Source organism: Cervus canadensis, chromosome 9, assembly GCF_019320065.1.
Source record: "Cervus canadensis isolate Bull #8, Minnesota chromosome 9, ASM1932006v1, whole genome shotgun sequence".
In the NCBI taxonomy this organism is placed as follows: Eukaryota; Metazoa; Chordata; class Mammalia; order Artiodactyla; family Cervidae; genus Cervus; species Cervus canadensis.
In genome coordinates, this window is record NC_057394.1 from 3,279,742 (window position 1) to 3,293,723 (window position 13,982).

Genomic DNA, 13,982 nt, shown 5'->3' on the forward strand with positions numbered 1-13,982 from the left:
CTCTGGAAAACAGAATTCCACTGTGATTTGGAACAGAAGTTTTTAAAGCAAGGCACAAACAGGGTTATTCTCCTAGAACATCTCCTATAACAATGGTATAGGTGCTATTCTAGCATAAATTTATTTATGACAGCTGATGAAAACCCAGGTTTCCTTTCTGTCAAAGCTCTCCTAAATCTGCATTGCCCTCAACATTATTGTTGCTGTTGCTATCATTAATTTCTCAAGCAATTAAACTATGTTCAAAGATATAAAAACACAAAAACAAAACCAGCCCCAACACACAGCCTTTAATGAGTACGGAGTCATAGACGGATGTGAGCTTACCAAGGTGAGGAAGTATTAATAGATACACTGAACTGAAAACTACTCAAACATTTCCTATCTTAAAAGCGAACTTAAAAAAAAAAAAGAACTTAAAAAAAAAAAAAGCGAACTTTCCTAAGCTCCACGTCTCTGTCCACCAACTGCCCTTTCTCTTCTTTTCCTTTTAGAAGAGACCCTCTCTAACCCCCTAAGTCTCCTTTCATTTGGCTTCCCTGAAAAAAATGTTCTTGTAACTCTGACTGAGCCGAACTAGACCAATATTTTGAGATAAATGGTGAACAAAAGAGTTTGACATTTCAGTGCAATAATGGTATGGGAGCTAAAATGCAGAAATTGGGTAGCAAGACATTGGAGGGACATCTACAAAGAACTTTTTAAAAAAGTATGGAAGTAAAAAAAAAAAAAGTATGGAAGTAAGGCATTAACTTGGGATGTTAACTTGAATAGATAAGCATATCAAAATAAAAAACTAATATTTATGTATAAGTTTGGGAAGTATTAGTAAAAGTTTAAACAAAAAAGTTGACTTCTGAGAGCATAGATTCTCAGAATCAACCATGCAAACCACACCCATTCTTGTCAAGAGGGTTTGCACCCACTGTTCCTTCTGCTGGGCACACTCTGCCCACACGTCTTCACACCCTGCCTGCTCACTTTATTCAAACACTCACAGGTCACTTCTCAAGAGTAGCTGTCCCTTAACCACCTGTTTAAAATAGTCCCTTAAAATTGTTCTGTTCCCAGACCACCCACTAGATTTTTAAACTTTTTAATTTTCTTCACAGCATTGGCCGATACCAAATATTTTACATCTGTTTCCTTATTTACTCTGTCTCACCACTGGTGTAAGAATTTCAAAATGAAAGGAATGCCAGCTAGCTCTCTTCTTCTTATATGCTTAGATCTTAGACCAGGGCTTGGAAAACTACAGTAGTTCAGTGATATTTCTTGAATGAATAAATGTATGAGTTAAGGAATGAATGAGACAGAAGGAAAATGAAGCCAACTGAACCGACCCAGCTTAGTTTAGTTGCCATGGCACAGCCGTGCCCCTCAAGAGACACTAGTATGAGTCAACCACTCAAAGTATAAAGAGTCCCCTTTCATTCACCAAAGAACCTACAGAAGGGAGGGCATCACGTTAGCATAACAGATGCCAGGTAAGGACATCGGTATGGAGCCCTCAGATACAATGACAAGCCTTTAATTATACAATGTCAACACTGCAGCAACACACACAGATATATCACGGGTGGGCCATCGGGACACAAGGAGCCTTGACACTCCTAAGAGTCTTCATAACAGTGAAATACGTGAACAGTGCAATCAAAAGTGGAGCAACAGACATAGACTCTAGTAACTGTTCATTTTACACAGTCTTCAGCTGTTTCTTCACTTCACAACCGAGGACACAGGAAGAATAGGTACAGATAAAAAGTACAGACAGACAGACGGATAGAGAGATGTGTGTGTGTGCTCAGTCACTTCAAACGTATCTGACCCTTTGTGACCCCATGGGCTGTAGCTTGCCAGGCTCCTCTGTCCATGGGATTCTCCAGGAAAGAATACTGGAGTGGGTTGCCATGCCTTCCTCCAGGGGATCTTCCTGACCCAGGGATCAAACCCACATCTCCTACACCTCCTGCATTGCAGGCAGATTCTTTACCCACTGAGCCATCAGGGAAGCCTTATGGGATAGACAGATAGATATTAGATTTGGATATAGGAAGAGATATCTTACATTAAAAATTTATCTTTAGCAACATATTTAATGGTTTCTTTCTTGCTCTGAACTGTATTAGGTTTATGAGCCCTAGATTCATCACTAGATGAGAACTTTAAGCATTTTATTTTAAAAGATGTTCACTAATGTAATGTTGATAATAAAATATTTCATACATATAAGAAATATTCATATATTTATCAATGTACTGCTATAAAGGTATCACTTTGGGGAAGTGGTGTTACATATTGAAACTAATTGATTTAGCAGAACTATAGATACTATTGATCTACAGATCTTATTCAAATATACTATTAAATCTAAACCTCTGAGCAACATTGTTAACCTGATGGGGCATTTTCAAAAAGTTAAGATTAGTTGAATAATTTTAATATTGAATGCAAAATATTTGACAATATCTAAGAAAGGTATGAAAAATAAGAAGGGACATGCTTTATTATATATTGAAGTTACTATAAAGACACAGTAAACAAAAGCATATGGCCAAGAACCAGACAAACAGATCAGCATAATGAGAGGAAAATAATGATCCTCATCTTACTTCACGCACACATGTTAATTTTACAAGGATTAGAATTTAAAATAAAAAGATCAAAGTTTAGAATAAGATGTAAAAGTTCAATCATTTAGCTTCAGGAAAAAAAGGACAACCCAAAGGAGTAAATGAAACCAAAACCTGTAAGAGACAAGAGAGCCATCGTTTCTATACAATTACTGAAAAACTAGAGGCAAACCAATGCCCAAAGCCAGGACAGAACAAAAAAATAGGAAATCTCTCTTCAGCACATATCCAGGAAATATGGATATTTCTTAACAGGAAAATTACATAAAGTTGATAAGAAAAAGATAAATAACTCAAAATGAAAAGAGCTGTGAAGAAATAAGACTAATTAAAAAATGGAGAAAATATCTTTATTAGTAGTAAAATAAAAATAGAACCTTGTGAGAAACTATATTCCCACCGTGGCGTTGACGACACTCATCTCGAGCTGGCAGAGATGTGAAGACGCACACTCCCTGCTGGTGGGACTCTCAAGTGCTACAGCTCCTTGGAAAGAAATCTGGCAGTTTCCTCAATACTTAAAGATGCACATGTTATTTGATTCAGCAATACTGCTTTTGTGAATCAATATTCTATAAGCCAAAAATACTAAAATATAATGTTTTTGTGCTTATCAAAATGGAAAGAGTTGATAAATAAATGGTTCTGTTGTTCAGTCGCTCAGTCCTGTCCAACTCTTTGCAACCCCATGAACTGCAGCACGCCAGGCTTCCCTGTCCTCCACTATCTCCCGGAGTTTGCTCAAACTCATGTCCACTGAGTCAGTGATGACATCCAACCATCTCATCCTCTGTCACCCCCTTCTCCTTTTGCCCACAATCTTTCCAAGCTTCAGGGTCTTTTCCAGTGAGTCAGCTCTTGGCATCAAGTAGCCAAAGTATTAGAGCTTTAGCTTCAGCATCAGTCCTTCCAATGACTATTCAGGGTTCCTTTCCTTTAGCATTGACTGGTTTGATGTCCTTGCTGTCCAAGGGACTCTCAGGAGTCTTCTTCCGCACCACAGTTTGAAAGCATCAGTCAGTATGAAAAGGCAAAAATAAATGGCTTAACAAATGCTGAAGAATGTCACTTTATTATCAAAAGAAGAATGTTTAGATATACCTTCATTGGCTGGAAAAGATGTCCATGTTGTTAAGGGAGAAGCAGGGGGACACCTGGGTTAAAGGGACATATCTGAGAAAATATAGATGGTGTTTAAACCACAGGAAGGGGTAAGGTCACCAGGGACTTTGCAAAGTGTCAGGGCCAAGTTCTAAAGAGCAAAGGCTGACAGTGAGGTAGAGGACACGCTGTCAGGGAATTAGGAGAAATATCCTAAGAAGTGTAAAAGAGGAAGCGAAATCCCATGAGAAATTAACTCACATGAGGAAGGACTAAAGTCTGCTTGGTTTAGACACATCAAGATGGTTTAGCCAAAGTGCACTCAGTGGAGCAGTGAATGGACCAACTTGGGGAGCAAAAGAAGCTGACAAGGTTCATAGATCATGTGTTTCAATTTCCCCAACGTGTGACCCTGAAAACAAAAAGGAACAGGAAGTCAAAGGGGACTGTTGGATTGCATTTAAAGCGATGGAAATGATGCTGAGGAGAGCGCTTGGTGGTACAGGAGAGAGGAGTAAGTGAATGAGGGAGGCGACACATAAAGCCCAGAGCACCTTGGCTTTGGGTACAAGGAAGAACTACCCAGGCTCACACGACAGAAGTGAGCACAGAGGAGCTCACACGCTGGCCCTCTGCAGACGCCACGGTGGGAGGACGCAGCAGTTACATTGACGGTTTCCACTTTCTCAAGCAGGGAGATCTGGAGGGGTCTCTAGGTCTGAGCCGTCATGACCACTGGGGGAATACAGTCAGAGTGTGGAAGAGTGTTCTCTGTCTGGAAGGAAAATGAGGTTGGTCTGCTTTTCCTCGGACAGCCTCCTTCAATGACCATCCATTACCGGAAGGACAGATGAGTTGGAATGCTGGATTCGACCAGTGTCAAACCTTTGTCCCTCGAGTGCAACAGAGGGAGGTTAAAACGAGGGAGTGGAGGGGCTTCGGGATGACCATGGGTCTGGGGTGGGCAGAGAGTGAGCTGGGGGAGAAGGGCAGGCAAGGCAGCAGCATGAGCTGATGGGACCATGCGGTGGAGGTTTTCAAACAAGTGAAGAGCATGCACAGTCAGTGTGATATCTGGGAAGGCATCTTAGCAGAAGGAGCATTTACGAGAATGAGTGACAAGTAACAAATAAGGTGACTTTGTGCACTGTGAAGGGCTTCCCAGGCGGCACTAGTGGTAAAGAACTTGTCAATACAGGAGACAGAAGAAACGCAGCTTCAATCCCTGGGTCGGGAAGATCCCCTGGAGAAGAGAATGGCAACCCACTCCAGGACTCTTGCCTGGAGAATCCCATGGACAGAGGAGCCTGGAGGGCTACGGTCCATAGGATCACAAAGTGTTAAACACGACTGAATCGATATAGGATGCATACATTGTAAAATGTACTTAATGTGCAAGATATCATCCTTTCTGGTACAACTCCCCCTTGGTTGTCATGGCTGAATTAACAGTGCTGGAGTCTCTTCATTGTAAATAACTTTAACCTTCCTCCAACCACAAAGGGTGCTGCCCAACCCCACGTGCTTGGAGAAGAACCGAACTAGGGGAGATTGAAGCCTGGTGGAGTCGTTTCAACACTTTGATTCCCAAGACACAGAAAGGAATTTCACAGGGCAGACATGAAGCTTTTGCTCCAGTTTGTTAAGAGGAAACCAGGAGTGTGGTCACAAGGTTTCACGAAGCACTAGAACTCTGAGGCCCACAACTCACTCGAGGTCCGTTTCTCATTTCTCCTTGGACCTCGCTCGGCTAAGGCTTCCGGCCAAGCTGATACGTCATCTCATCAGGTGACAGTGAACAAAAGTGAAAGTGCTTTGCTAGTCACTCAGTCCTGTCACTCAGACTCTTTTCAACCCCCATGGACTGTAGCCCACCAGGCTCCTCTGTCCATGGGATTCTCCAGGCAAGAATACTGGAGTGGGCTGCCATTCCCTTCTCTGGGGGATCTTCCCGACCCAGGAATCGAACCCAGGTATCCTGCATCGCAGGTGGATTCATCACCATCTGAGCCAACAGGGGTGTCCGGCCAAGTTCACACATCATCTCACCAGGTGCGGCTCAGAGTCTCACTGCAGACTCATCGGAAGATCCTTCTGAGCCACAGAGACACAGAAAACATCAGCAGGTTTGCGGTGGTGTTCCTAAACCTTCCTGCTACACCTCGCTTCCCAAAGACACTTTTATACTCGACTTGGTAACATTTCTGAGTAAGATGTATGGTGCATGTGGAATTAGGTCAGGTCCCATGGGGTCAGGAAGGAAGATGGATGTTGGTGTGGGTCTAAGCCATATCTTTCTCTGAATAGTCTACAGTCCCTTTAAGTCCTGTTTTTCTGACTGTAAAACATGCCCACTGTAGACAATTTTTAAAATACAGAATAGTTTATCAAAGTAACTGATATTATTATCCTATAACTATGCATTTAATTAGTCATAATTAATACATAAATATTTATATATAAATGTTTTTTATGATTATGATGCTAATGGCTGATTATAATTATAACACCAATTATAATTCATTTTAATCAAAGTTAACTAAATTATAATAACTAATAATTCCATAAGTCAGAGTTAGCTACTGCTGCAATCTGTGTTCAGACCTTTCAGCATATACATGCTTTAACATTAAATAATGACTATTTCCACAGACGACTCAAAGTTCTTTCTATGGACTCTTCGTGGTCTCCCAACATCCTGCCAAAAGGTTCGGTCCTAGGATCACACGAGGTTCTGTTGCTGAATATTTTCAGCTCTGCTTCCTTCCCTGGAATCGCTCCACTTCCTGTACTGGAAGGAACCGGTCCATCATGGAAGTGGACACATGGTAGGTGATAAACACGGGCCGGAATAAAAAGGCAGGCGTGTGGAAGAAACAGGGCTCATCACAGAAGGAAAGGAGCGTGAAGAAAGGAGCAACCGGTGCACCTTGCCAGTCCATCACCCCAGGGTCAAGGTCAAGGGAACACAGTGTGATAGTATCTTTTGCATCAGGAATCATGATTAAACTGTGGATTATGACCCTTATCAATAGCCCTTTCTGATTCTGTAAATGCCCTGTTTCCCCATCTATATTCTAATCATCCTTCAAGATCAAAGTCAAGACTATAAAATGTCCCTTGAGTCATGGCACATGATGAAATATAATGTCTGAACTCTTTTTGCCTGCTGGACCACCCCACCTGAGGAGAAGTTAGCATTTGACAATATCCATGCTGCTTTCACGTTTTACAGCTACTGCCAAACACAGAGCTAAGGACACATTCCAATCTTTAGGAAGAGGTTGGCAACTAACTACTCTGAGAAATTCATTGGGAACACTTTTTTCCCCAGGTATTTGGAACATTTCCCTGTTCATTCATTTTAGATTTCACCTGGACTGCAAGAATGATCTCAAACGTGTCCCTGGGTCAGACATCACCCCTCCTTCTAATTTTCTGAAATTCTAAATTCAGATAATTCAGCTGCAGCAGAAGGAATGTAGGGCAGGAAGGGGCAGCCTCAAGTTACATTTGATGACCGACTGCCCCCGAACCTCCAAGTTCTTGCCACTCTGTCCCTCTGAGCTTCTGTTCATGCTAAGGGGTGCCTCCCTCCAGGTGAGTGCTCCCTCCCTGGGAGCACCTGGGCTCCTTGTAGAAATGGCGCAGAGGGTTCCGGGAATTTCCTCTGCAGAAGCACTGGGAGGGGAGAGAGTGACATTCTGCTGGTGCAGTGAAACATGAGGGGCAACACAAAAGCCAGCCAAGAGTGGAGTCCCCTGTACATTTCACCAGGATGGGAACCCCAAGATTTCCGGGATTCAAAGACTCCTCCTGATTCCTAAAGATGCTGCCCATCCTTAATAAATCACTTTCAATTCATTAAAGAGCTAATTTTTAAACTTGCAAACAAGTGATTTTACAAATGAATTCTTTCTGGAGTTAAAACCTGTCCTGCAAACCAAAACCATGCCTCTATTGGTGTGCTGAATAGCACGGAATTCTTCTTTTTTTCATGAATCATAGAGTTTTCATGCCTACATGAATTCCCCACAAAGGTGACTATTGTCCCTTCCACATTATCATGATTGTTTTAGGTCCCCTTTCAAGATCCATTCCAAACATGTGTTCCCTGAATGATGTTACTTAAATGTAACATTGTTATGTCTTCTGCTAACCTTCATCTTAGGAAGGCACCATTTTCTACAAATGTCACCCATCACTTTCAGATAATGACATATATATAACAGAACTTTACAGAAGTGCTACAGGAGAAAAAAAAAATGCATGTCTAGCAAGCTATTTTTACCAAAAATGTCTCCCTCTTCATTATAAACCAGAGAAAAGGCTTAGATGCAGCATTTATCTAGCTCAGAAAATCCTGTTAAAAATTCAGAAACTGAAGAAACCCTTGATGAACCCATGAGAAAAGCCAGTGCCAAACTATTTTTCACCAAACCAGCATCAGTGTGGAGCGTCTGGTCACAGATGTTACCTGAGTCCCTGAGTCCCTGAGTACGGCAAGGTGAATGATACAAGGACAAAAGTTTACAGTCAAGGATAAATCCAAAGGTGAAGCTTACAAGTGAAGCATGAAATGTAGACACAAGCAGCAAAACCTGAGAATAAAATAAGTAAATGGAGTCAGCCATATATTAATGAACTAAGTTTCTATGCCAACATTGTATTCATATATGCGGATACCGAGAAATAAACCTTATGAAATTCTTTCTCAATAACTGCTTTTTAAAAAAATTGCTTTATCTTTTTCTTCAAAAGCTAGAGTTCTAAAGATTTCGATACTATCAGCATTTGGATCACACTGGAATTATTTCAGAATCCGGTTGGAAGAGGACATTCATTTCGCATGTGAAACACCTTTCTGTTCTCTGTCCCTCAGGCACATGTGGCATGCCGGCAGACCGGCTGGCATCTGCATAAAATAGTACTGCAAGACCACGAATAATCAGATGAGCCAAAGAGCAAGGTTACTTACAGCACTTGATAAAATGAGAGTGAAACATCTTTCCATCTCAGACAGAAGTCTCGCTCCGGGTTCCAGCATTCTCCTCGGCTACATCTGTCGTCCCCGGGAAATGCATTATTGAGCGCTCCTACTCAGGTGGCACTCTACCTCGGGACGCATCACTGAAGCGAGGCTCAGTCCCACGGTCGTGCAGAAAGCTCCCAGCTCATCCCCATTCAGCAGCTGGAGTTCAGGTCGGAGCCACCGCGGCGCACGTGCTATTGTAGCCCCTGATTGACAGGGCTCCTGGCGCCGGGAGCCCAGGAAGAGTCGGCTAATTGGTCCTCACAGGCGCCCACCTTCCACAGGCTCCGAGGTGTGCTGCACTGCGGCTCTCTCCCCGGTCCTGCCTGTTAATGGCTTTTCAATAGCTTTCAGACGAGGGGGCTGGAGAGAAGCGACTGCAGGAGGGACCCTGAATTTCATTTCTGCACGCTGTCCATGAGCCAAGTGTGACCAGATTCCTAGCTGGTCCCAAGCTGATTATTTTTAGTTGCCACCAGTTGCTGTGTGTGAACAGAAAATTGATAGCAGCATCTCAGAATAACCACCTCTGAGAATCGCAGGTCTTAGGAGCTGCCTCTCGTAATGAGGAAATTGCATTGTGTTTCTCAATCCATCTTGCTGGTTTTCTATGCAGAATGTGAAACTTAAAGGATCCACAAAAAGCTTTTGGTTTGCAACGCTTTACAAATTTAGGTTTCTGCTACCTCTGCAGACTGCAGTGAATGCCACTGTACAAGCCGGCAAAGTAATTCTCACTGAATTGGATTCAGGAAGAAGGACATGTATGATCTTCAAGGGTTATTGCAATACAAAAAAAGTATAAAAATATCGTATTCATAATGCAATAGCCACATTAACCAAAGAAAAGATCATTTATAAGTTGCCTATGAATGCAACATAATTGTTTTTTTAAAAATTAATTTTTTTAATGATGATCTGAAAAAGAAGTTGACATAGTCAAGAAGCTGTGTTTCAAATTTTGAGGGCATGGAAAAGATAAATATGAACAGTGTACATCCTTCTAAAATAGAAGCCTAGGTCTTAGGTTCCCTTACTAAGCTAAACTCAAAGAGTAACGCCTTTATTAAAACCCAAAGATTATAAAATTCATGTCTATGCAACAAATACCATAACTTAGATTACAATCAAGGAATCATTCTATTTTTGTACTACAGCACAGAAGAACAAGTTCAAGATTTGGACCAGAACGCCCTGAGTTCATATTTAGATTCTATCCCTCACCATGGTGTCAAACTGCACAAGTGATTTGGCTTCTGAGAGTCTTAGCTTCCTCGCCTACAGAGGGCAAGTACAAGTCTTAACCTTTGCTGTGAAGGTCAGAAAGATATATATACAAATTCTAGTTGATAGCATTGATTTTCAACAAAATGGGACCATCAGTGGTAACAAGGAAGTGATTGATATTTAGCTATATATCAAACGACTACTATGGACACTTGAACTAGTTTCCCCAAGAATTAAAATGAGGCTTTCAGTCATTATCATCAATGCATAGTCCTCATTTATTCGTTCATTCCACATTACTCATTGAAAATCATTGTGATCAAGTTGCCATTTTAAGTGCTATTCAGGAATTAAAAACATGTCTAAAACAAACCCTTTTACATACACGGATTATAGAGTCTATTGTCTAAAATTTCATTATGTGTTTTGAAATGATTTCTTATAAAACTATAAGAGACAACTACATATATCAGCTTCCAGCAAAGAACAAGAGTCTCTCCTCCTACTTCAACACGAGTCTTCACATACACCCACAGTAATACGACTTTATGTGAATATCATTCAGTGTCTCTTTGGGGAAGGTACTGCTCACCTGGATACAGCTGTCCCCTCCTCTTAACAAAATGTGGCGTGTTATCTATATAACCTCCTTAAATACATCCATTTCTTTGTTTTCTGCAAATGGCACATCTCTACATAATACATACTCAACATCTTAAGTGGGTTCTATGAGACCATTTACTCATCGAAAGGAAAAAAAAAATAATGTATGAGAGTCAGAGAAGTATGGTATGTGCCTGGCAAAGAAAATATGAAAAAATGATTGAAAATATGATTGAGTTGAGGTTGAAAAATCTATTATAAAGTAACCTAAACCATGCCTCCTACAAGAGCTTTTGTGTGTGTGTGTGTGTGTGTGTGTGTGTGTGTGTATGCGTGCATGCATGCTCAGTAGCATCCAACTCTTTGCCTCAGTTGTGTCCAACTCTTTGCAACCCCATGGGCTGTAGCCCACCAGGCTCTTCTGTCCATGGGATTCTCCAGACAAGAATACTGAAGTGGGTTGCTATTTTCACCTCCACGGGATCATCCCAACCCAGGGATCAAACCTGCGTCTCTTGTGTCTCCTCCATTAGCAGGCAGATTCTTTACCACTAGCATCACCTGGGAAGCCCTATAAAAGCTCTGACCAAAGTCTTTTGTAAGAATTAACATCTGTCCCCAATAGATCAGGGGCTCATTACCAAATGTGTTTATTATGGATTCATTACATAAACATTTGACCAGTCATTGACTCTTGCTACTTAAAGTACATTGGGAAAAATGACTTCATCCTTGCCCTCAAAGAGTTTATAATCTGGTGAAGCATACACAACCAAGTTAGTACAGTGTAGTGTACTAAAAACTATAGGACAAGAACTGTGTGTAGGAGCAACATCCAACCTACTTTTGGGTTAAGTGAGACTATCACCAGAAAGTTATTCTTAGCTTCATCAAAATACTTAGAATCTGGTCCATATGGATTTCTGACTCTCATACATTATATTTTTTTCCTTTTGATGAGTAAATTGTGTCATAGAACTCACTTGTATTAAGATGTTTGTCAAGTATGTACTATGTAATACACAATATTATGTATTATGAATGATAAATACATCTAATTCTCCCTGATTAGGAGTTTATGTCATCTTTTTGTCTCTCAAAACACAACACTCATGCTCAAAATACTAGTAGAACTACATTTAACCACACAGAAATATATCTTTATATTTTCCATCATTATCAAACAAAACATAGCTTCTATTACAGGCATGATGATTGAGGAAAAATAAATTTGGTTCTATTCACTTCACTTCCTTTATAAAAAATAATGAAAAATGCTGGTAATTTACAGCTGTTTCAATTCCTTGATCTCTGCCCAACTCTACAAAACTTAATTCAGTGTTAGAACATCACATGGACCACTTTGGGGTCCTCTGAATCTGATATAAGAAATATAACAGAAGAATTGGTAATGATGGAGGCAATAAAGACCTAGATTAGATTAGATATAATGTTAACAGTTTATTTCACAAGAATACGTCATTAGGTACAAAAGGAAATTCCACATTTGAAAGTTGTTTTTCATTACTACAAAACTTAAAGGCTAATAAAGCATGAGGATTTGATTATCTTTCAGAATTTATGGTGAACAATTGTTCTCACTGAATGTCATGAACAATATTTCAAAAGCAATTTGGAATAATAAAGAAATTCATGTTTCTTTTTTATACACCAAACATCTGCTCACTGTTCATGCTAATTCTGATTTTAAAAAAAGACTTATTTTTTCTTTTAAAGGTTAGCATCATTACACCAGATTTTTTTCAAATAAATCTGAACTATTTCCAGAACAACAACAAAAAAGAAATATGAAACTGGAATGATTCTGGTGACAAGCACTTGCTTACTATTAAATATCTTTAAAAATGGGATATATGTGACACCAAGCTTCAAAGTAGGTTTTCTCATGAAAACTCACAGGTGAAAGACCCATTTCAAACCCTATTTGGAGGGATCTGTCATGCTGGACTTTGTGCAGATAATTCCCAAATCCAACACTTCTGCATTTTTTTCAGAATTTAGTAAATGGTAGAATTAAAACTCAATTTTATAAAAACCAACCATTTAGGTAGGGTACTATAAAAATTTCAAATGAGGCTATAAATCACACGCACAAATTGTTAGTAAAGCAACTTCAAGTCCTGGGACAAAGTAATCTTTGTTTCTGCTATTGGAATTGATTGGGGGCTTAAAAATATTAGACTTTGATGAAGAAAATCACATACAGGTTTAGGAACATTAACCCACAGGTAGTCACCTCCCAAAATGGCTGGAAACTAAATTTATAGCATCGCCCATCACAAATAATGAATACTTTTGAATGATGGAGTCGAGGTCTTCTCTCCTGGGAACAATAATCTGAGCTAATCATTTAGGACCCCATAAGGTTAAACAGTCCTTTCCCAAAGGCTGCAAAGAAGGAAAGACCCAAGTTTTCAAGCAGAAAAGCTGTAAATACACTTGGTTCTTGCTAGACCTTCGCCTCACTAGTCATCCCCCCAGTCCCTCAGGACCAGGATCAAGCCTGCCTTGCCTGACTGATCAGACCCCGGCCTCCCCATTCATACCCCCTTCCACAGTCTTCTGACTGTTGGGGCCAGTGTGGTTTTCAGTCAGACCATTCAACCACTGGCAATCAGATTGCAGGTCTCCTCACCTTCAAAACAGCCTCAAAAGTCTCCTTCCAGAACAAGTGGACATTTAACTTAGATGCAGACAATGGTGGGGCTAACAGAGGAAAGAATTTACAATATGGATCTGAATGGCTAGAGGAGAGTATAGAATAATGTAGATCATCCTTTCCGTGTCAGCATAACAGTGAGGACACTAACCCAGCTGAGCACTACTTAAGAGTCTAAATATGTACTATAAGGGCCAGAAAATGTTCATCAGCATTTATACTAATATTTTCACAGAGGAGCAATGTAAAATTTTTAAAAATGCAATTTTGAAATTGCTCCACAAAAGATTAAAAATTAATTTTTATGCAATGCAACAGAGTATTAAACATATGCATATATGTGGATCAATCTGGAAATGAAAATGAAAGTGTTAGTTGCTCAGTTGTGTCTGACTCTTTGGGACCCCATGGACTATACAGCCCACCACGGTCCTCGGTCCACAGAATTCTCTAGGCAAGAATACTGGAGTGGGTAGCCATTCCCTTCTCCAAATATATGCATATGTATGTACTGTGCTCAGGTGCTCAGTCGTGTCTGACTGTTTGCGACCCCATGGACTGTAGCCCGCCAGGCTCTTCTGTCCATGGGATTCTCCAGGCAAGAGTACTGGAGTGGTTGCCATGACCTCCTCCAGGGGATCTTCTTGACCCAGGGATTGAGCCTGAGTCTCCTGCACTGCAGGCAGATTCTTCACCGAGCCACTGG

At 40.6% G+C, this 13,982-nt stretch overlaps 1 protein-coding gene across 2 annotated transcripts in view; it reads right to left on the minus strand.

Moving 5' to 3' along the window:
• Positions 1-13,982, minus strand: part of MYO16 (myosin XVI) — a 501,160-nt gene that overhangs the window by 397,021 nt on the left and 90,157 nt on the right. Inside the window, exon 1 of one of the 2 annotated variants that reach the window (XM_043477831.1) lies at positions 8,713-8,733. The exons of the other annotated variant lie outside the window; for it this stretch is intronic. The gene's annotated coding sequence lies outside the window, so the exon portion shown is untranslated. Of the gene's footprint in view, positions 1-8,712; positions 8,734-13,982 lie in introns of those variants that run through there. 2 annotated transcript variants of the gene reach the window in all.